This window comes from Carassius auratus, unplaced genomic scaffold (assembly GCF_003368295.1).
Source record: "Carassius auratus strain Wakin unplaced genomic scaffold, ASM336829v1 scaf_tig00017226, whole genome shotgun sequence".
NCBI classification, from domain to species: Eukaryota; Metazoa; Chordata; class Actinopteri; order Cypriniformes; family Cyprinidae; genus Carassius; species Carassius auratus.
The window spans coordinates 26,278-51,209 of NW_020524758.1; the positions used below are offsets into that span (position 1 = coordinate 26,278).

The 24,932-nt window shown below is 38.2% G+C and overlaps 1 pseudogene; it reads left to right on the forward strand.

Annotated features, from left to right (window-relative positions):
• Positions 1-22,994, forward strand: part of LOC113075596 (unconventional myosin-XVI-like) — a 48,750-nt pseudogene extending 25,756 nt beyond the window's left edge.
• Positions 22,995-24,932: the final 1,938 nt, after the last annotated feature.

Below are 24,932 nucleotides of genomic sequence, written 5' to 3' on the forward strand. Positions count from 1 at the left end.
ACTGACTTGAGATGGAATAAAAATGAATAGTTTTTATGTTATGTCTCTCTTTAATAGAAATGCTTAAGATCAAATCTGATCAAAGTTGTACATTGAATTTGATCTTGTTAAATCACTTGTCTCGCCTGTTTCAGAATTTCTCACTGTTTATTTGTTGATTGAAATACCTCGGGAGCTGTATTGACAGACATGTGCTGCTGTTCTATAAACGTTTCCCTCCAGGTCTCCATGCTAGTAACTCAATGAGCACATTTACATGAACACCAGCTGATAGCTCACAAATATCAGCTTATTAAAATAACCAGTTTTCCCCTTTAACATGACCTTAAGTAAACTGACGATGCAAGTCAACCATATTCACATGACTTTATTAATAAATCAGGTTTTTTTCCCCCTGTAGTGTATATCATATCACTATATATATATATATATATATATATATATATATATATAATTTTTTTTTTTTTTGTGGAAAATCACGATTCACAATTTTATCACAATTCTTTGTCATGTTGGTTTTACTATTTTGCAAGTTGTCTGGGCATTACAGCCAAACTAATTTCCCTATTATAAAGACAGCTTTTCAAGTTAACAAAGAAAAGAATGGCAGATATTTAGGCTAAAGAGGATCTTTTTTAATAATGTACTTTACTGTTTATTAATGTGCAAACAGTGCTTTATTTTCAGGTACAATAGGTGTATTTAGCAGGAGCATTCAATAAATTGAATGAACAAATATAAAAATAAAACACTATATAAACTGATTCCTAAAGCAACTGTATTAAATTTCTTCAGTCTCGAGCAGTGAGTGAGTTTCTCTTTGTTTGTTGTTTTATTACCGTAAAATTCTGTCCACTGTATGTCAATTGTCAAAAGACCCTTTCACGCTGAGATTCCGGATAATAGACGGGTAATGTGCCCTGGCAATTGTTCCCGGGTCATCAGATTTTGATTCATTCACACTGCCATTGATTTCTGGGAATCTGTGCGTGTGTTCACACACAACCCGTAAAGGCCCTGTAATGATACGTAACATCAGGATGTGACGTATAATGTACGAGTCAAAAACTCTAGGCACATTAACTTTCACTTAAACTGGCAAACGATCTCAGCTTCAGTGTGGATAGTGAGGAGCTAACTGATCTCTGCTTCATTACAGTTAGCACATATGTTTTTTCATTATCAGCGATGATCGATTATCAGCATTCAAAACTCCTGGAAAAAGAGTCGCACTATAATGTGCGTCATCACTACGACCAGTGTTGAGAACGTTACTTTAAAAAAGTAATTAGTTATAGTTATTCACTACTTGTTCCAAAAAGTAACTGCATTAGTAACTGAATTACTCTATAATAAAAGTAACTCGTTACCAGGGAAAGTAACTATTTGTGTTACTGTAAAAAAAAAAAAAAAATTGCTACATGTCAGAGAATTTGTACTTTTTTTTTTTTTCAGTTTTCACAAGTCAGTTGAAATGGGTAGACAGGCGGACTGGGTTCGTACATAACTTTCGATATTTATTGCACGTCAGCAGACAGCAAGAGTTTTATCCTGCACTTCAAGTATTATCTTTGTAAGAAAGGGTGTTTTTGGGCCACTAGCTTTGTAGATGCGTGTCACACATTACATGTACACATTACATGCACGTTCTTGCCTTTGACCACAATGAATTTGAAGTAGTGCTTATATCTTCACCTTGAAAATGCCAACTTTTCATCGGATTGCTCCTGACTCGCCATCTCTGCTGCTGCTGCGAATCTCTGTGTAGCTGTTGCGTGTGTGTGTGTGTGTTTGCCGCTGCAGGCATGTGTGTAAAAACACTGGCTCTGATTGGCTACCATGAAACACATGACTCTGCTTTAGCCAATCATAATCGTTTATCTTGTTATTAACCCACCTGCTTACTCGCTGTGTGACCCAGGGGTGCGTTCGGATTGCATAGTTTATTAAATCAATCTATAGTAACGCACCGCATTTAACGTGCAGTAACGTTAGCGGCGTTGTAACGATGGGAAAAGTAATTAGTTAGATTACCCTGTTACTGAAAAAATTACGTCGTTACCTAACACCGTTCTTTTAAACGCCGTTATTCCAAACACTGACTACGACACACCCTTTACAGCATTGGTTCTGGCTTTTATTCACAAAGAGCTCGTTCCAGGACTGAACCCGGTAATGTTACTAGGTCCCCAACCCGGGATTGATCCCAGAATCAATCATGGGACGTGTTTGCGTTCACACAGAAGGTAATCCGGCAATGTTCCGGACATTTTCTGGCAGTGTGAAAGGGGCTATTGTGTTTCATTTTTATACCACCATTTACTCACTCAAAAGTGGTTTTAAACCTGAATTAGTTTCTTTCTTCTTCTGAACATGAATTATATATTGGGGAACGTGGAAAACCAAACAGTTGCTGCTCCAAAGTGACTTCCATGGTATTTCCTTGCTCCTATCAAATTCATTGTGTACCAACAACTGTTTGCTAACCCACATTCTTCAAAATATCTGCTTTTGTGTTCAGCACAAGAAAAAAATTAATACAAGTTTGGGACAACATGATAGGGAGTAAATAATGACAGAAATTACATTTTAGGGTGATCTATCCCTTGACAGTAATGAAAGTAGGCTGCATGTTTAATAGGCCTACTGTCCCTTTAAGACCTGCACGCATCTAATAAACAGACACATATACGTTTTTTCTATCAACTGTTTACTTTAATTTTAGACAGCCAACTTGAGTCTACATGTAAACCTTGTGTGTTTTGACAGTATTAGCGCAAAAGATAACTTAGTTCAATAATCAGGCGCTGTTTGACAGGCTTTAGCGTGCGCTTTGGGTGTATGCGGCGCTCAGAAAAAGCACAGGTCAGACCAGCGTGTAAATGAAACATTTAAAAGCACATGCAGATTATGAGTTAACACTGCTGTGATTGCATTTGCCATTGTACAGTATACGACAAAGGCGCCAGAACTTCAGCTGAAAGATTGAGTGCTGTAGCACGATACTACGATATTATACTACGTCAAAACATAGGCTAATCATTTGCAGATCTCGGAGTACGTATACCATTTGCTGTGAATTGTGATGTTAAATAAAGCTTGCAACATGTCAGTGGAAAACTCACAGCTCATATATTATTCTCTCATGCAGTTACAGATGCAGTGTTTAGATTGAACAACTTCTGCTGCAAGAGATGACAACACATTTTTATCATTTTCTGGGTCATGAAAGAGTCTGCATTTGTGATGCATTTCCTTATTTCTTTACTGCAAAACACTCACTCGCTTTGTATACTGTACCCTTAAATTTGCTAAAAAATGTATAAAATAAAAAAACACTAACAATGCATTTCAACATCTCAAGTTTTCTGATGCTGTGAGTAACATGCACAACTTTCGCACAACAGGGTTCTTTCACGGTGCTTTTTGTCATTTTGCAGTTTTCTTTAAGTTTTCTCCCTGTTTCTTTGTGCAGATATTGCAATAAAAAATAAAAACCCCACACACAAGTTCTGTCTGGGTGACACATGGTGAGAGGAGGTTGTACCATGACTCACGTTGCTACAGAAATGGAAGCAAACGGGAGTCGTTGAGATACATCTGAATGCAACATTATGCAAACAACAGTCTTACCTGTCTTTTCCTGCTGCTCTCTCTCATTCCAGAACTCTCTGTGTGAGATCACCAGTAAGCTGCAAGCGTGTACACCTCACTTTATTCAGTGTGTCAGGCCCAACAATGCCGGAAAGCCTGATGTTTTTGACAGCTTCCACGTGTCCTCACAGCTCCAGTACGTGGGAGTTCTGGAGATGGTCCGCCTGATCCGTTATGGATACCCAGTCCGCCTGTCTTTCACCAGCTTCCTGTGCAGGTGAGATTCTCACCCATTCAATTTGTCACTGTTAGGCACAATCCATGACTAGATGGGGTACAAATAGGTATCCCTTTACTGTTTTAACGAATAAACCCTGTGTTATTTAAATTAGAACTCTTACATAAATAAACATAAATATTCACTACTGATTAAAAAGTCTGGGGGCGGTAGGATAAATGTCTCTTAAACAGCAAATCAGTATATTTGAATGATTTCTGAAGGATCATATGACACTGAAGCTTTGCTTTCATAGACATTATTCAGATGTAGAGCAGTGGGTCTTACGTTTCCTAGTGTCAGTTTTTAAATCAAGCAGTTCATATCCTAGTACAGGGGTGTCGAACTCAATTACTGGACGACTGGAGCACTGCAGTGTTCAGATTTAACTCTGTTTGAAACAGCTGATTCAACTAATGTAGTCCGTCAGGCTTGTTTGAGATCTATAAGGCCTCAAGCCGTCCAGGAATTGAGTTTGACACCCCTGTCCTAGTGGCGTGACATGTTTCCCAGAAGGACCTATATGCTATATGTATTAAGTAGAGTCTAACTGAGGTGAAGCCATCTGTTAAACTCTGTTTCTCTGTGGACATATATTTATGTTTCTATACACTCAGCACAAGAGGTTTTTCAATCCATTTCTCCCGCCAGGTCAAATGAGGTAAAGCGGGATTCCTGCAGGGCATAAATCCTAAGTGCCTTTTCTCAGACGCTGATATGTGTCTGCCTGACTCAATCTGTCTGCGCTATACGCTCGAGATGGACTTTCAGTTCAGCTGAGGTTAGGCAGAAAGTGTATACCCCATGTGTGTGTGTGTAGGTGCTGAGAGCAACGTCTAGGGTGTGACGCTGGTTTCACACTATGATTAATGGTCATAGGCCTCACTGGGAACCGTTTTTTTTTTTGAGTGGCCGTTTTCCTGATGGGGTGATAATGGGGCAGTTTTGGAGACGATGAAGTGCTCTCGGACGGGTCTCCCCGATCTCTGCTCAACTTCATGTGACTGGAAGACAGAGAAATGGAATAAAGGATCAACGAGAAATATTGGACATTGTATTGTGGAAGGGGACAGGATGTAATTTCAAGAAATCTTCCCCGAGCTTTTCAGAATGTGAAAGGAGGAGATAACAGAGTGAGTGGAAATGAAAGAGGAGCAGGCTGTTCCTTCTGTCAGGCAAGGGTTCAAGCGTGACTCTGTGTTCATCTTCCTCAGGAACACAGTGCCTCGTCTCCGTGTCATACTGACACCCATAGAATAGGCCGTTCCCGCTCTTTGCACAAACCAGGCTTTATTTAGCACTGGAGAAGCCCGTGAAGTTCCCACTCCATCTCTGACACTTTTTCCTCTCTTTTCATTCCTCTGTCATAAACGTAACTTTTGTCCGGAGTTCACAGAGAGGTTATTAGTTTTGTTTGTTGTTTAGTTTTCAAATTTAGTTTTCAGTGTAGTATAGCCTTAGTTATTTTCAGAAGTGTGTGTATAGTGTGTGTGAACAGGCCCCTTGAGCTTTTCCTCATTGCTGTCCTGAGTGTCTTTCTCACTGTTTTATCATTTTAGTTTTACATTAGTGTCTAATTTTCCAATCTCCTTCCCCGCTGTTTTTCTGCGCAGCATAATTCAGTGTGCTTTGATTAGATCACATGCTGCTCTTTCTCTCTCGCTCTGTAAAGGATAAAAGGATTACGGTAACATTCCAGTGCGATAATGAATCGGGACACTGCTGGTCACATGACACTGTGAGTTTCCACTAGCCGGCCGGCTGTAAACATCATCAATCTTTCAGAAAGAGAGAGCGTAAGACAAAGACAGAGAGAGGGACTATGGACACTTTATCCTCACAGAACATTTCGGCTCCTAGACAGCGGCTTGTGTTGACTCTGGATTAAATGACCCAGACATTTGTGACATTTGTGTTTAGATGAGATAAAATAGCTCAGATTCTCCAGTGATAGTGAATATTGTTTTGACTACATGAAATGAAATCTCATGATCTATAACATTGCTATTTTTGAGAGCGGTTATTTTAGTGCCGTTGTCCTCTTTACTATTAATAGGCGCCGTGTCACCTGCTCATTTGCATAAAGTCAAACCTTTATCAACTTTGCCGAAGCAAATGGTCTCTGTGTGACACATGCTTTTCCAATATTTTGGTTATTCTTTGGCATCCATTCTCACATTTCCATGATGTGCTGAGTTTTTCTGTGAGCGCACCGGTGACATGGTGCCATGTGCATGGTTTGTTATTTTTTCGTGTGAGTGTGTGTTAGCATCACAATAAAGCTGCGGCAGGCCAGACAGGGTGAGAGGCTGCAGGCAGACGAAGGCCGGGTGATTGTGATGGAAATTTTGGGCTTTTTGAGCAGGAGGTTGTCTGATACGGAGGTCAATTTTCATGGCCTTTCGTGGGGGGCACGCTGTCAGCATTGCATGTGTTTTGCTTTTTGACATTCAAGCTGTTCGTATCCGTCTTTGTGTGTGCGGCAAGAGCTGTACAAGCTTGTTTATTTGTGCTTTCGTGTGCTCTCATTTGTCTGGATCAAAATATGCGGAATGCATGTCCTAAAACAGAATCTGATTGTTTATCTTACTTGCTTATTCATGCCCCATCCACATTGTGTTTTGTAAAAATGTGAGCGTTGATTCACCGGCTCAAACACAAGGCTAAATCTGAAAGCATCTGTCTTTCAGAGGAACAGACATTGTTGCAATGTTTGGAGAGCATTTTTTTGCGAGAACAAATTATGTAAAAAATATACTAAAAAAAATAATTTATTTATTTAAATCTGAAAATAAACTAAATTATAAAAGAAAATGTTTTACACACTGTTTTCTACAAATGTTTGTCAGCGTCACGATCTTTCAGAAATCATTCTCATATGTTGATTTGATGCTCAAGAAACATTTTTGATTATCAAAGAACAACATTCAAAAGAATGTGTGTATGTTTATGTGTGTGTGTGTGTGTGTGTGTGTGTGTGTGTGGCACTGGCCAGAGCAAACGGTGCACAAATCGCTACAAACTATTTTCCTTTTTCTCGCACCATGTGCCAGTCTTTGTCTGAGTGCACGTGTGTGTTGATTTTCTGTTGACTTGAGGCCTTGGATAAATGCTGCTTTGTTTTAGCTCATGATGTGGAGTCATGTGTACCCTTCATCCAGCACGTCTCTTCCAAAGACGCCTTGACTTCCCGAGGCAGAAAAGAGGCAGCAAGTCACAAAGAACCCATTCACAACCTCCAGCTTCTCCATCAAGCCATTCATAATCATGTGCGAGGGTGAAGGGAAAGTTATTATATTTCTGAATGGATGTTGGTTTTTATATACATGTGACGTGTGATCGAGACGTTCTTGGATGATTTGATTCTTTGTGTGCTGTGTTCTCCTTCTCTGTCATCATGCTAGCTTCTTGGTCTTTATGAATGAAGTGTGGTGTGTAGCCTGAGGTGTGCAGTAGTCTCTGGCCCAGCACTAATGCATATGACAGGCTTATTTATCACGGTTTAGCTCAAGCCTCGGGACAAACTACTCATCCATCTTTAAACGCAATGCAGCATCCTCACTGTATCAGACACCACAGCACACACAGACTCGGAAACAAATGCATGGATCTGAGTCAGAGTACAGGGTTTAATTAGATGGGAATCAAAATGAGGAGGCAGTGAAGGGCTGAAGAATTTCTTAAAGGGATAGTTCACCCCAAAATAAACATTCTGTCATCAGTTACTCATCCTCATTTAATTTCCTTTTTGTTCAAACCTGCATGATTTTCTTTATTTTTAGGAGCACAAAATGTTTTTTTGTTTTTTTTATGACAAAATTTGTTTTTGTCCATGTTTGTCCATTCAGTGGGATCCTAAATTAAACTGAATGACCCAGTGGCTAAAAAAAAAAACCTTGTCCAAAATGATATTTTATTTTCCAAAGAAATAAATGCACACAGGTTTGTAGTGACACCATTTAGATTTTTATTTTTTATTTATTTTTTATCATATAAATATATAAAATTCTTCTTCTTATTATTATTATTGTTGTATTTTGTTTTACAAGAAATAAACTTGAATGAGATGTTCCTGTGAAACATTTAGAAGTTATTTATCTCATTAATGTTTTAAAGTTCAAAACGTTTGGGGTCCGTACATTTTGACCAACAGTTTTGCTAAGTTTCTTATTCTCTCCAAGGGTTCATTTATTTGATCAAAATACAGTAAAAAATATTATGATTATTATTAATATATTAATACATTTTAAATGTATGCCCTTTATTATTTTTGTGCACAAAATGCACAAAAATATATAGTTATTTCGATGAATACCTGCAATATACATCATAATGCATACATCAGATATCATATTGCCGTTTGCATGTGCAAACTTTGGTAGCGAATCAGCTCAAAGTGTATCTATCATAAGCATGCATAAAACATGCACACTACACAAAAGACAATATACAAGAACAGTAACAGCATACACAATGCCCTGAAGGATATTTGTGTTCATTCAAAAAAAAAAAAATGTGTATGTGTATTATGTGTCTGTTATTGAAAGACTTGAGTCAAGAGTTGCTTTGCCACATAAACCAAGTGTCATCAGAGAGTGTGCCTTTAGTTGCTATGGAACCAGAGGCCTGTTCTGCATTTTTTGAGGTGATAGTTGCATTTTGGTGTAAGGGTCAATAGACCCTTTTGGTTAGATGAGTGGGCGTTAGTTAAATATAACACAGTCGTGTGCCTAATTGGTCCAAATGCTACATTTCTTCTCAGTCTGAAGATCCTCAAAACATAAACCACTAACTGGCTCTGCCTTGCCTTTCATCTGGTTTATTTGTTTTTCACAAACACGCGTTATATATATATTTATTTATATTTAACTTAGTGAGAGGCTTAATGTGTAACAGTTTGGAACAGGAAGTCCTGCAACAATACACTGATTTACTTAAGGCTCTCTCTGTACCTTCTCCTTCTTTTTCTAGTACGTCCAGCTCTAGTATTTGAGAGGTAGAGCACTTTGATTTATGCGTTAATATGCATGTTCATACACAAGCACAGTCCCTGCTTTTTTCCTGACAGCAGAAATGCCTTCAGTGGTTCTCATCACCATAATGATGCTCAGAATAAGAGATGATGGTCTGTTGTCATCCTCACTGTTTTATTGTGGCTATTTACTGTGAATATTGAGGTAGATCTCCCTCCTCCCATGATCCCAATTTGAAGCTTTACGGCCAAGCAGTTAACCTTGTTGAGTTCATATGACTCAATCCCCAAAGGCCCAACAAACAGTGAAGACATCGATAATTTTCATATTCATATACAAGAGGTCTTTGGTTTCCCCTGGCTCCCTTCATGGTTGATGACTCCTTTGGGAAGCGAGTAGGTCTTGGTCATAGAAGAAGGGTTAGGGGAAGTTCAGAAGCACCAGGCTTCTGTAAATCACTTCGGAAGTTAATTTGGCTTAAGACTAAAGCAAGTGTTTGCCTGAGCTCATGGAGAAGCCCCCATTACACTACATCCCTACAATCCCACCCTCCCATCTGTTCACCACGTGTCACATGACCAGGGAATTATACAAATCATTTATTAATTTATTGAAAGTTGGGACGTCAATTTTCGCCCTCCCACTAAGATTGCTTGCATCACAAATCATGGGCATGACACATTAATGGCCCATTATGCAGCTGTCTGCAAAAAAATATTCTCCACATGTTAAATAGTGTTAATAGGAAGGCAAAATTAAATACCAAATTTGTGAAATATTTGAAATGCATATCATAAATGCAGATTGTTTTGCGAAAACATGAGAATGAGGCAACTAAAGATTTCTGTTGAAATATCAGTAAAAGTGTACAGATGTATGCCATTCACATATGATAAATAGCGTATCTATTAAAAATAGGTGTCACAATATCACATTTTCACTACACTATTAGCATGGGTAAAATACTTCACAATAACAGTACATCTAAAGAAATTTTGGGGGTGGCAACCTGTGTTATGATACAGTCACATTCACAAAATGTAGGAAAAATTTGGTAGGCAAAAAAATTTAAAATAAATAAATTAAATGGTATTGTGTAGTGTAGTGATTTCACCTGCAAAAGTAAATGTGATCACATCTTTAAGGTTCAGTTCTGCCAACTGCTATGTTGGAGTGTCAACCATATAGTAATGCCACTGGATTACTTGCTATTTTTGTTTTTGTAGAAGTAACATATCAGTATTTAATTTTTAAAACTAACAGTTATCATGAATACTTTAGTGAGACATAGTGAGTAATAGCACTCTCTCTTCGCAAATGTGTAATCTATATAAGAGTTAAAACTTTAATATCATCATACTAATGCATCACCCTTGCAATAGCACACAATTTTACAAACATTATTTAAAGTAACTTGAATAGAGTCTGTGTTCCTGTGGCTTAGTGGTAGAGCATTGTGTTAGCAGTGCAAAAGGTTGTGGGTTCAATTCCCAGGGAACAAACATATTGGTAAAGAGAATAAAAAAAAATATATATATATATATACATAGATATCTAGATAGATAGATAGATAGATAGATAGTCTGAATTAAGTATAGTATAGACCTCGATTTTTATGAACAAAACGATCAGTAAATGTACATTCATGTTCTGAACCTAAAACTGAAAAGCAACTGATTAAATTCAAGATAGAAAATAAATTGTTTTACGAAGATATTTGCATGCATCACGTATGCTTGAGTTCTTCCTTTGTGAATTCCTTTAGTATAGTTGATTATTAAACACCGTTCCCTCGTGCCAGATGTTCATAATGCATAATCCAAATGCGCAAACACACACACACACATGTTTGAGGGGTGTGTCGACAGCTTACCCTCTTCTGCCACAGATGCTTGATCCTTCTCCTCCAGAACAATGCTGCAAAGCTGTCCAAGTTTGACCTTTCTCTGTGATTGGTTGCCTTGCCAACAGCCTCCGCAGCAGATGCTGAGAAGTCATCCGGACTCAGAAACTCTTTGACCCTTGAGTTGCAAAAAGGAATGGAGCTGATTGAGCATTGTCTTTTGTAGTTTAACATCAGTCTTAGATGGTTATTGCATTTGAAAATCGAAGCCCCGCTAAGCAAGGCCAACAGGAAGTGGTGGTCCTAATGGTTCCTGCAGACAACATTCCCGTTCAGGCATTAGTGATCATCATGCTTTAATGCAGCAGTAAGGGGTTCATAGAGTTCCTCTGCAGTTGAATATGTGGATGACCGTGAATGTTATGTGGGTTTGTGGTGCAGATACAGAGAGCTGGTGGACACCATCCTCACCGACAGGAAGAAAGCATCCACAGAGGAGAAGTGCCGCCACATTCTGCAGCATTGTAAACTTCAGGGCTGGCAGGTGAGTTACCAAATACATCTACAGAGCTCTAGGAAAATGTTCATGAAGGGACCGAGAGGTGTTGTTCCAAAAATATTGAGCACGGATTACAGAGACAGGATTTTAAGGCATCATAGGTTCCTGATGTGAAGATACTTGATCTTAATATTAAACTTCTATTCCATTTACACTAATAAGTATAGATTTAGTTTAATTAAATTTCTTTCACATTTTTCTGCAAAATGAAATATTTTAAGTTAATGTCAAAAATGGAATTAAGTAAAATGCACAACTTAATAAATTAACAAATTGAATAAATACAGTGCTGCAGCACTGACATTAGCAGTTTTGTTCATTGAATGAACTGACTAACACCATCTAAACCATCCTGCAACCTAACCACAAAAACTTCAGAAACACTTTTAAATGAACAGACAAAATAACTGAGCATTAAACAAAAGCAGGTTGTTCCTTTCAAAAATGCATAAAATTGCACTAAATTTCAAATTTTTAAATTTTCTCTCACAGTCCAGTTCAGTTCAGTTTAAAGCATGCTGTAAAAATCTGTCCATGCGGTTTCAGTTAATGCAACTATTTACAAATAATGGGTTAAGTAAATTTGAATTTGTCATATTTAAGTGGGTTGTTCAAAATTAAATTAAATGTATACAGTAGTTGTGTTGCTTTAGCTGATTTCAAGTAAATTGAACATGCAGCAAAAATCTTAATTTCCCCATGAATATAGGAAGTAGGCAGCTAAATAGATTTGGAACAGAGCTTATGTGATTACCTATCTCTCTTCCTCTCTCATTCTTTTGCTCAGATAGGGAACAGTAAGGTTTTCTTGAGATACTGGCAAGCTGATCACCTTAATGACCGCTGCCATCAACTGCACAGGAAGATTATTATCTGTCAGAAAGGTAAAGTGAACACATCAGAGACTGTATGTGGTCTGTCACCGAGCTAATATGTTTACTTAATCGTGTGCATGTGTGATTCAGTGGTGCGTGGTTGGTTGGCCAGACAGTGTGCACGTCACAGGCTCACATCTCGGCAGCAGGAGCAGTGTACCGTCCAGCGGTTTCTGCAGGGAGCTGAGGACTTGGGTATGCGTGCTTATGACAGCCTGGTCATCCAAAATGCAGCCGATATTGCACGAGAGAATGACCGCCTCCGGGGTCACATCAGTGCTCCACCACTGGGTGAACGACCAGAACCTGTAGGCAAAGAAGAAGACTCACCCAAAAGGTGAAACTTATAGAGGAGAATGTGTAATAAGGTTGAGTGTGCTCCTGTCTCTATTCTTTAATTAGTTTTTAAAATATAAAACATATCAAGGAAATAATCATATTCATATTGGTGTCTATTAAATGATCCCTAACAAAAAAAAAATATTTTTTCAGCTGCAATTCAATCTGATGCGGACTCTCAGATAAGAATGTGCTACTGTGAGAGTCCCTCTTGAAGGATTATATTGGGATAAAATGGGCATTTTCCACTTGGGTTTGAGAAACCTATAAAAATTCATGAGAGGTTTTATCAGTTCTTCATGTTCTGTCTTTGCAAACTGATCAGTCTAAAGTACTTGCAATTTATTAGATGATGTTAGTGGGAATTCAGCAAAAAAGAAGCCTAATCTCAGGTTAGTTGTAGACACTATTAACATTGGCACATACAGTACATACTACCATCTCCATCTGCAAATGAAAATTGTGCAAACTGCAAGGTCAGAACTGCCTATTCAATTGATATTCAGTACCCAAAACTCCAAGGATAAATAAAGTGTTGATCATTACCATTGCAAGTGGTGTTGGAGGGGTGGTTTATTTTTATTACTATTTTTTTTATATAACGAAACTGCAATAGAAATCTATTTGCACAAGCATAAACAAACAGGTGTATTGAGTGCCCAATTGCCACAAGTAGTGTCTTAATCATTCGGCATATCTGCTGCCCAGTTCTTCAAAACACGCGCACACATTTATCACATAAATTCACTTTTAGCATCACACATGAGAGAGGTGCAGGTGATTGATAGATGGGGCTTTCATAGCTAATCTAGAAGTCAATCAGTGAGTCAAGAGGAGGTCCACACCGCTAATCAGAGAGAGAGCTGAAATCGCCTTAGGGTTTTAAGTCACTGGAACCCATCACCACCCCCCGTTCCTCGAATACCGTCCACCCCAACACTCCATCGCCTTTGGGTGAGAACAGCAGATGGCAGGCCCAGATTGTAGGGTCAATATCAAACAAGAGTGTGCATTTCACAATGGAGTCTTATTGGAATCAACTTAGACTTAAACAATCTGCAATGCAAATAAGCTTTCGTGCTTTAGTTCTGTAAATCAGAGTTCAGAATCCTAAAGCAATGCTAATTTGTCGTAATCATTTACTGGTATCATGGATAATTTTTTTTGAGTATTTAATACTAATGAATGCTTAAAACCAAGTGCAGGTTTGCTGTTTGTGTATATTATTTTCTTTTATCACATTTTATTGTGCCTCCTGACCACTTTGAGTTACCACATTTTGTGAATTGGTTAAATCTGCTAATCATGTAATTATTATGATACCAGTTCTTAATTGTAATTTGTTTTATTTATCGTTATTGTTAAGGGAACATGAATTCCAGTTAGTGCAGTTTAATGAAATCTTAGTCCAGATATGAATGGACAGCTTGACATTGGTGTATTGATTTCAGGAAGGTTGAGGTTGAGGTTGATCCTCGCACACTTGGCAGCTGCTTAGCACCTTAACTACCCATCATACATTGAGACAGGACATATGCAGTAAGATTGAAAGAATGAACATATGAATGAATAATGACTTGCTAGATTGGGGAGGGGGGGGGGGATACAAGGGTACATGATGAATGACAGGAATGGCACTAGAAAACTTATGATTGTTCATCCTTTTGTTTAGGGCTGTTGAAAAAAGTGGAAGGGTTAACGATGTGTCAGGCCGTGGGGGGAACAGACCACTCCGGCATTTCCGCTCCAGCTCTGTGCCTCTCCCCCTGGTTATGGACAGCTTGGTACACTCCAGCATCGGGACATCAATCAAAGCAGCCCTTCAGCCTGCGCCATACTCCACTGACGAGGGGAATGGAGGGATCCTCTCCTCCCCACGAAAACAACCTCCTCCCAAACCCAAACGAGACCCCAATACACGTCTGAGTGCATCTTACGAGGCAGTGTGTGCAGGGCTGAGTATTGCACTCAAAGACAGCCCTGCTGAGGGTCAAGGCTCTCCATCTGGAAGCCCACCAAAAACCCAACTCTCTCCTTCTGATCGTACGTATCAATATGAGCTCAAACAATCACTTCATGTCCAAAAGTATGTGGACACCCTCTTCTATTATGCATGACATATTGACTCGCACAAAGCCCAAACCTGAATGCCACTGAACACCTTTGAATTGGTCACTGACTGAGAGCCAGATCCCATCATATAATATCAAAGTATAGCCTCACTCATACTGTTGTGTCAGAATTGGAGCAATCCCTCTATCTCTATTCAAACATCTAGAGGAAAACCTTTCCAGAAGGGCGCAAGAGGAATTAAGCACTCCCAGCTTGCTATTAACGACAATGATTTTGAAATAATAAATGTTAATACAATGTAGATGTGGTGTGCAGATGTCCACATACTTTTGGCCATATAATGTCCATGTTTCCTTCAACACAGAACAAAACGTCTTAATTTATCTCATTATTGAGAATTGTTCCTGGCATTCCAGTAAACAGATTTTCCCTTTCCTTCCAACTCCATCCATCATCCACCAGCCCTCTCTAAACCACGCCCTCACAGTGATGACTACAGCACCATGAAGAAGATCCCACCCCCCAAGCCCAAACGCAGCCCTAATACCAAGCTGACAGGTTCCTATGAGGAGATCTCTGTACCTTCCCCTGCACGCCCCACGGACATGAAACTTGTCAGCCTGGTACGAGGCGGCCACTGCTTGGGCCTTATCCAACGAGCAGCATCTGCGGATGGCCCCAATTCTTCTGTGCTAAGCCTCTACACCTGCCAGGATGAGGAGGATGTGTATATCGATATGGTGGGGGCCTCACGAGCCCTCAGCCTGGCTGACTCCCACAGTCCAGAGCTGGGAGAGGCGGTTTACGAGGAAATGAAATACTTCCCACCTGACGAGGTGGGGTCAGCTCCGGTGGCCAAGCCTGAAACGGTCAATCCCGGTCCCACTACCCTACCTGCCCCAGGGCCAGAAGTCAAGAGGCCGGTGACCTTGATGGAGCACTCTGGCTCTCTCGGAGGAAAGCAGCAGGGCAAGGATGGGATGGGTTGTGACATTCCAGCTCCATTCCCCAACCTTCTTCAACACCGTCCCCCACTTCTAGTCTTCCCCCCGTCCCCTGTCACCTGCTCTCCGGCTTCGGATGAGTCCCCCCTCACCCCCCTGGAGGTGAAGAAGCTGCCTGTGTTCGAGACTAACCTCAACTACACCAGCCAAGATGGGGGCAGCCCACTCTCACCCCAGTACACCCGTCAAAGAGCTGACTCCTCACCGAGTCTTTCTGTCTTAATGCCAGAAAGTCCACGCCACCCTTGACTCCTCCTCCTCTTTCGGCAGCACTTCCACCTCCTTACCGCCCCCCATCCCACTTCCCCTTCCCCCCTGAACCAAACTTGTTGGCTCTGACACGTGCAGCTTCTGTGGCTACCACTGATTCCCCCAAAGTCTCCCATAAAATAGGGCACGTTCTGGCAGAGACACCCCCAAGTAGTTCCAAGCCTCCCTTCTCCCCAGTAAAGACCTCACGGCCAGAGCCCCGCAGATCTCATTCCTGCTCCTCCTCACCTCTGCTCTTCAATCCAGCCAATGGGAGACCCCTCACCAGCCCTCTGGACGAGCTCAATACCATTTTTAGCTCAGGGCGCAGCCTGCTCCGCAAGTCCACCACTGGAAGAAAAATACGTGACAGCGGTGAGTAAGAGTGTGTGCAAGTGTTTGGGTACATGTGTTGTAAAGGTGTTATAAGGACTTGCATTGCCATTTGTGGCACCAAACAGAATTGCTAAATAATGAGTGACCAGTCAGGTCTCTCAAGCACAATTTTTTTTTAGTTGAGCAAGTGTTGGACCAAGTGTTGAAAGCACCACAGAGTGACAGTATTTCTATGTTTTGCTGAAATCAATTTACAAGTTGCCTACTTATAGTTGTCTGAAACATCAATCTGGTATTCTAGAAAGTGTTTTAATATCGAACAAATTGGTTCACCCAAAAATGCATTCTATCATCACTTACCCACCCTCATGTTGTACCAAACCTGCATAACTTTATTTCTTAACAGTATTAAAGAGTTTGCCTGTACTAAACTGAATTTCACTTTATTGATAAAAAAAGAGATAGGCTATTTTACTGTAGAATGTCAGTCATACTGATTTAGAAGGACATGAGGCTGAGTAACTAATTAAGCTTTTTTCATTTTTATTTGATCTGTCCTGTTAAACTTGCATTACATGCTCCAGACACATGAATCACACATTTGTATAGCCAGGACACATGGTTATGCTTAATTTGCTGCAGGAGCATTAAAATAGTCTGGACAAATCATCATTTCATATATGTGGTTACTGAAAGGCACATCCCATTTAGTATGGTTTTTCTTCACTCAACCAGTGCCATGCTTTGTGTTTGTCAAAAACCGTGAGGTCCAGTGCTGATAAAACAGACATTTACCATAAAAACTGCAGTTTGTTCTCTCTCAGAAAATTCATTCTGATGCAGGCAAAGTGTTTGTGTGTTACGGAGGTTTAGGCCGTATTGTGCATCTGCTCTGGATCAGTTTTGTTACAACACAACAACAACCATCCAACAACAGCCCTTAAATGCTCCTACACCATGAGCCCAAAGGTTGAACTGGGCCCGAATAATCTGGAATGGTGTTCCTGCAAACGTATTCATTTTTTATTATTATTATATATATATTTTTATAATTGATTATGGTCTGAAGAAATGCTTGTTCACTCTACCGTGGATAAACTAATATATAATGCACAATAAGTACATGCCTGTTTGAGGAAAAGAGCAAGTGTTAAATGTCACACTGAAATAAAAATTTGACAAGGGGAAGTTCTTAGGGAGGTTCATTGCATTGGGAGTTCACATGATGTTTAACACAGTTACCCTTGCCTTTTTCTCGTAAACTTTGTATTTATTTAAAAATGCTTTTGTGTACATCTACTCCCATCATGGATTTATGAGCATGGATCCCCTATGACCCTGACCCATATGTGCTTGTAAGAACTTGAATGTGGTTTCACAAATGTGCAACTGACAAGTCTCTTCTAAATAGCGTAGTCCACTTGCACAAATGGTTGCATTTAACCATAAAGGTCAGTTTTTGTTGAGCTGTTTACCCTTTTCCTATCTGTAGCTGAAAATCAGCTGTCTGCATTGTGTTTGTATCCATCACCAAGATCATGAAGGATCAATACAGTTAACTTGGCAACCACTATGACTTATTGCGTCAATCAGAAGAAGCAGATATTTTTAAAGTTTATATGGATCTAAACTCATTTCAAAAATATGGACACTTTAATTGCAAAGAAGGATTGAGATGTCTGGTGTGTTCATCTTGTGTGTAAAAGCTTTATCTGAGTTGTTATGGAGACACAATTGCAAATATAGTTGCAATTATAAGGTATTTAGTTGTTGATCTCGAAAGCAATATATAATTAAAGGAATATTCAATATTATATATATTTTTTCCCCTCTGTTTTAAATCAGTTTATTATAAAGGGCACAGAGGGTATTAGCTGCAGTCACATTAATATTACATGGACAAGAGATGATGTAGCTATGAAATATTAAATATCAAAGTCTCCCACTCCCACTGACGAATGTGAATCGCTGCAATGCATTTGAATCCTGAGAGTAGTGTGTGTGTGTGTGTGTGTGTGTGTGTGTGTGTGTGTGTGTGTGTGTGTGTGTGTGTGTGTGTGTGTGTGCGCATCTTAGGAAATTACTTCTCACATTACTGTACATGTTCACAGCTGTGTGTGTGAAATGAACAAACATTAATCTGTCATAATGTTTGCGTTAGTGTCATGCTTGAATTTTTTTTTAAAGTATGTTTATAGCACAACTGTCCCAACTGTTTCTCTATTATATACGCTGCATGACTGACAGTCATCTTGATTGACAGGTGTTTCCCGTTTCATTTCATTTTCTTTTTTCAGGTTTGGTCCCTGATAGTTACACTAATGTTCAAATTTGTAGGGCCAGGTTTTTTGGTTTTTATTTATTTATTTATTTTGTTTATTTTTTATACTTTAATTTCTTTATACATTCAGTGACTCGTTAAACTGAGATTATAGATTATATTTGAAATAAATGCTGTTCTTTTGCACCATCTGTCTATCAAAGAAACCTGAAAAAAATGCATCATGGTTTTCACATAAATATTAAGCAGCACAACGGTTTTCAACATTAATAACAAATATAAATGTTTCTTGAGCAGCAAATCAACATATAGGAATGATTTCTGTAGGATCATGTGACATTAAAGACTGGAATAATGACTGATGAAAAATCAGCTTTGAATCTCAGGAGTAATTATTATTAATATTTGAAACAAATATTTAGGTGAATTAAGAAAAAAAAAAAGATTTTCCATTTTAATTGTACTCATATCACCACAAGGGGAGCATCTTTTTACTTTTCAAGTATGTTGATAGTTTGAGCAAAAATACACACACACACACACACACACACACACACACACACACACACACACGCACGTGCACACATAATGGTCGATCTCAAGTGTAATGCAATGTGACTGTTTTCCTCATGTGAATGTATAAGGGAGGGTCAGTAGGGGTCCCTGACACAAAGCTGCAGTTAATGAATCTCTGATAAGCCCAGACGGGTGGCTCTAAAGTCAGATGCTCCTGACATGAGTGAGAGCATGCTGTAATAGAAACAGGGCTTTTAACAGGGATTTAAAGGGGCAACTGACCCCTGTGCTATATCCATCCCCGTGGTGGTCAGATCCAAGCAGACGCACATGCCGTGAGGCTTAAACATCCCCTCGTGCTTCCGCTCTCTCTGCCATCAACGTCATTGCTAGACACAGCCATTCCCAAAATTCCTGCTGCAGATACTCCTGCAGAGATGTTTGTGGCTCAAGGTGCCAGGTGTTAACTTACAAGTCACGTCATCACCTTTATCTGTCAGAAACTGGGAACACGTAGGACGACGGTCACGGTTAGATGGTCTGTGTGGCCTTATGTGGTGCTGAAACATAGGTAACACATCGTCTTGATGTGAATCAATGTATTTATTGAATATTTTAATTCATTTCTATTCCACAGGACTCTCAAATTCCAACATTAACCTTCCAGGTCAAGAGGATCAAGGCCCCATCTCTCCATCAGCACAGTTACAGGACAAAAATGCCAACAACCACACCTCACCCAGCTCATCCAACCCCGCACCCATTGAGAATGGCAACCAGATCTCCAATGGTAATGGCACAAGAGGTTAAGGGTGATGAAGCTTCTAAAAACTGGACACCAAACACTGGGTCCTATTCATTATCCACAAAATAATTCATCAGTGTTATGTAAGTGCATGTTTTAAAGCTTAGGATACAAATGTGAACCAAGTCAAATCACACAAGCTCAAAAATAGGGCTGTGTATTACACATTTACTGATTCATTTTTTTTTTTTTTTTTAAGATTAAAAAAGCTATCGGTTCAGTTCAGTTTGGTTCAAACTAAATATGATTCATTTGCACATTTGTTTATTTTATTAATTTTGCGTATGTGAAATAACTTATCGGCCAACTTATACTGTAAAATATACAGGGAGCCTTCTAACTTGGTGCATTGCAAAAATAAAATGTCTGATTCATCAACATTAAATAAATATTGCAACTTTGATCTAATTTAAATGCAGCTGAAATTATGAAGAACATTTTTTGGCCACATAAGTAAGACTTGTTTGCAGTTATATGTGAATGAGACCCAATATTACTTCAGGTGAAAATGTGAAGCCAATTACTCTTTCTCTTCATGAATGTGTTCGAGAGCAGAGGAGACCTTCTTACACACCCCACAAGCCCATGTTACATTTGGGCATTGGCCATTGCATGTCCTAATGTGCATCCATCCAATTATTTAAAGTTCAATCGCATGTCATTGGCCGACCCAGCCTTCCCCCAAGGTTTGTTTAGCACAGAGAGAGTACAAGTGAACGCTTAACATTTGGCCATCTGAGCGTCACATAAACCACAGAGGCACGTTGCTTTACATGCATGAGAAAATATTGAAGATAAAGTGAGAGAGTATGAGAAAAGAAACACATTTCGGATTGAGAGCGTTTATTGGAGAAAAGGGGATTGGAGAAATGGACAAGGTAAGATGAATGGAGCTATCACTGAGGCAGCCCATGATTAAAGTGAAAGGCCGTGGACTTGATCAAGTGCTCTCCTAAAGAGCCATCAGATGGCTCAGGGTCTCTCTATCTACCTCTCACAAACACATACACATCACTGTCTAGGTAAACTTCCATATTCCAGATGAAGGGATGTAGTAGAGATTGGCTGGAAGTTTTAAGCGGAAGCCAGCAGTGACCTATACACTCAGCAATTATGCCTACATCTTCAAGATAATGGTATATGAACTAAGGAAATACCAGTGCTTGCAAGACGGTAAAAGAATAGTGTTAAAGTTTTACGTAAGATCAGGTTTTAGGAATATCTGTTATGCATTGGAATCAATACTTTGCACTGCGTCATGGGATCATGTCAAAGTGGACCCAAATCTCTGAGGAGTGTTTCCTTGTTGAACACCTTGTTGAATCTGTGGCACGGAGAATTAAGGCAGTTCTGAAGGCAAAAGGGGGTCCAACTCTGTACTAGCAAGGTGTACATAATAAAGTGGCCTTTTAGTGTGTCTATATACAGTACAGACCAAAAGCTTGGAAACATTACTATTTTTAATGTTTTTGAAAGAAGTTTCTTCTGCTCATCAAGCGTGCATTTATTTGATCAAAAATACAGAAAAAAATGTAATATTGTGAAATATTATTACAATTTAAAATAATAGTTTTCTATTTGAAAATACTTTAAAAAAATAATTTATTCCTGTGATGCAAAGCTGAATTTTCAGCATCATTCCTCCAGGCTTCAGTGTCACATGTAACATCAGTCGATCACATGATCATTTAGAAATCATTCTAATATTCTGATTTATTATGAGTGTTGGAAACAGTTCTGCTGTCGAATATATTTGATCAATAAAAGGTTAAAAAGAACTGCATTTATTCAAAAATAAAAAAATAAATTATAATATATATTCTGATAATATGTTTTATTTACTATCACTTTTTATCAATTTAACACATCCTTGCTGAATAAAAGTATTGATTTTATTTAAAATAAAAGAAAGAAAAAAAATTACTGACCCCAAATTACTGACCAGTGGTGTATATTGTTATTACAAAATATTAATATTTTAAAAACATAGCTGCTTCTTCTTTTTTTTTTTTTTTTTTTTTTTTTATTCATCAAAGTATCCTAAAAAAGTGTCACATGTTCTGAAAAAATATTAAGCAGCAGAACTGTTTCCAACTTTGGATCATGTGATAATGATCCTAAAATTCAGCTTTGCATCACAGAAATAAATGATAATTTAAAGTATAATACATTTAAAAACTATTATTTTAAATTGTAATAATATATCACAATATTTTTTTTCTGTATTTTTGATCAAATAAATGCAGGCTTGATGAGCAGAAGAAACTTCTTTCAAAAACATTAAAAAATTGAATGTTTCCGAACTTTTGGTGTGTACTGTATATATATAAATATATGGATGGATCCATGCTTTCATGTTCTTTACACCAAATTCTTACCCTAATATAACTTATAAATAATACTAATATAGATAATCATAATAGTTTTATGTTATCATTTATTTTAATAACAATAATTAAATATTATAATGTATGTATACCTTTGTTCTCATGTTAATACAACATTTTTATTACAAACATAATTAGCAAACTAAAACAAACTTAAACCTCATGCTTAAACCTAAAGCAAATCATAAACCTAATGCTGAAATGTTATACAAAAACAAGTTATACAAAAAAGTTTTAATACAAGTGTTATATGCCAAATAACAGACAATAAGGTATGTAGAGAGCAACATACTGCAGAAAATGTATGAATGATGTTGCATTTAACATTCGGATATTTCTCTCGCAAAAAGGGACATTGGAAGACGAGGGACATCCAAAGTCAAATGCGTCCAGCACCTCGGTGTTACACAGGCACATGGACAGCCACCACACTCAGGTAAGGCCTTTACACAAACCCACACTCACATACACATGCTCTCTTCTGGCATCTGTCATCCACTCTCCCATTGGAAGAAGGTCTCCAGTGACCCTGAATGGCAGATGTAATCATGGGTAATGAAAGTGAGAGCGGGTCCTATGTCATCCCAGACTCAGCACTCTGCCAAATGAAATGAGTGAAGGCTTATCTGGAGATCGTATTCAGAGGTGCATTAGAGGAGAGGGGTGGTTCTCCTCCACAGGAACACACTGGACAGATCAGTGTGTGCCCTCTGTGCTTCTCAGGATCGCACTGTGTGTCCTGAAAGCAGGGTTACCCTCACTAAATATTCAAATTCAATGAGGCTTCTCTGAGAGCTTTCTACCTCAATAACACTGCAGTATGTGTCTCTGTTCTCCGTATTGCTCTCTTAACAGTACCAGAATACTTATTTTCATCTGTTTTTAATATAATACTGAAGCCAAGTGGTTTTTCTAAACATGGTACATTTTTGGTACAGTGATATTTGGAAATTTACCATGATAATACTGTTTATTATTATTATTATTATTATTATTATTATTAATTATTATTATTAATAATATTTATTTTATTTATTTATTTATTTACAAGTAAATGTATGCTTAAAAAGGTACTTCATTGTAAATAAAAAAAATTATATATTTTTAAATCTAAATAAATACAGATATATAATAATAATATTTCTTTTATAAATATATCTGAATGTGTGGATATAGTTATATATCTTCATTGTTAACTATATGCAAGTTCAGAAAAATAAATTGCATTTAAATTTTCAGACTTATGAATGTGCATTCAGATTTACACAAATAAAAAATATAATCCATAAGTTTATATATTTAGCATTGCAACGTTATAATACAATTATATTCAGATTTCATCAAATTATTTCCTGTAATTGCTAATTCATCTAATTTGGCCCTTTATAATATATCAGAATATAGATTAAAGTTGTTAAATTCCTTACGATTTCTATTCTATCCAACTAGAGTTTCACTCTCTGGTGTGATATATCCAAATATGACTTCTAGAAATTAAAAGAGGCAACTGCTATTGAAGGAAGACTAATTCAAATGTCGTTTTTGATAGGCTTTTTTCAACAAACGCATGAAACATCAATGGTTTAACTCCTGTCTTTACATAATCTTGAATTAGATGATAAATATATATGACCTTGACCATAAAATAATAAAAAGATGATCGCCACTGGCTGCCAGATAAAAAGCTTCAATGAATCAAGGCTGAATCTTCATACATGTCTTGCTTAAAGATAGCTTTGACCGTGACATCTGTGGCATGGCATAAACACATTGATCAGAATACAATGTATGTGACTGTCAATCACTAACAGGAAGACCATATTAGGAATAAGGAAGCTGTAGCCAAACGTGCAGGACGTGGTGTTGGTAGTTACCTTTAAAAAAGACAATACGTATGCATACAAGAGTGCACACACACACAACACAACACAGCCATAGCTAGAGCAGACACCATCTGTTAGGATGATGGAATTGGGGACAGATATATGGCACTGTCACCTGCTGACAGCAAAGAGAGCATTCTTGATTTATGGCAGTCAGAAGCTCATTTTATAAGCTTATGTGCTCCGTAGACCTACAACAGACTGTGCCGTCTCGCATAACTGTATCATCATCTGAGTGACTGTGGCTCTGTTCCAAAACCTAGTGAGACGCCTGTGTAGGTTGCATAGACTGGGTCCTGACAAAGAGTCTGTCTAAACAAAGAGGCTAAATGTTAGCCATCAACTTTATAAAATGTCAAAATTAGGCTGAGAGAATGAGGTTTCGATACAGTGATACTCGGAGTAACAGAATGTTATCATCATGAAAACAGCAAACTGTTTACAAGCCTAATACATTTTGAGAACACATTCTAACGTCGAATTCAGCATTATGACATCACGAGCTGCTTTAAATGCAATATTCAGAAGTAATTTAAATATGTACACTAGTATTCAAACGTTTGGAGTTTAAAATATTTTTGAAGGACGTCTCTTATTCTCACCAAGGCTGTACATACAGCTGCAATCAAAATTACTCAACCCCTCCGACTGCAGTACTTTACAAATACAAGCCTTTCTGAAGATCCAGGATAAAATAAAAATTGCATCTATAACAGTTCACTGGCATATTAAAAGTGATAGTCAATACATAATGTAATATTTTTGAGTTATAAGATTTTTTAAAATAATACTTCTATGTCATAATTATTCAACCCCTATTCAACATTGCTGTTTTTAAATCACTTATTTGCATGGTGGGGAATGAAACAGTCTCAAAACACAATTAAGCTTTTAGAAACTCTATTAAAAACAGAATTAGCTTGAGCCGTCACACATAC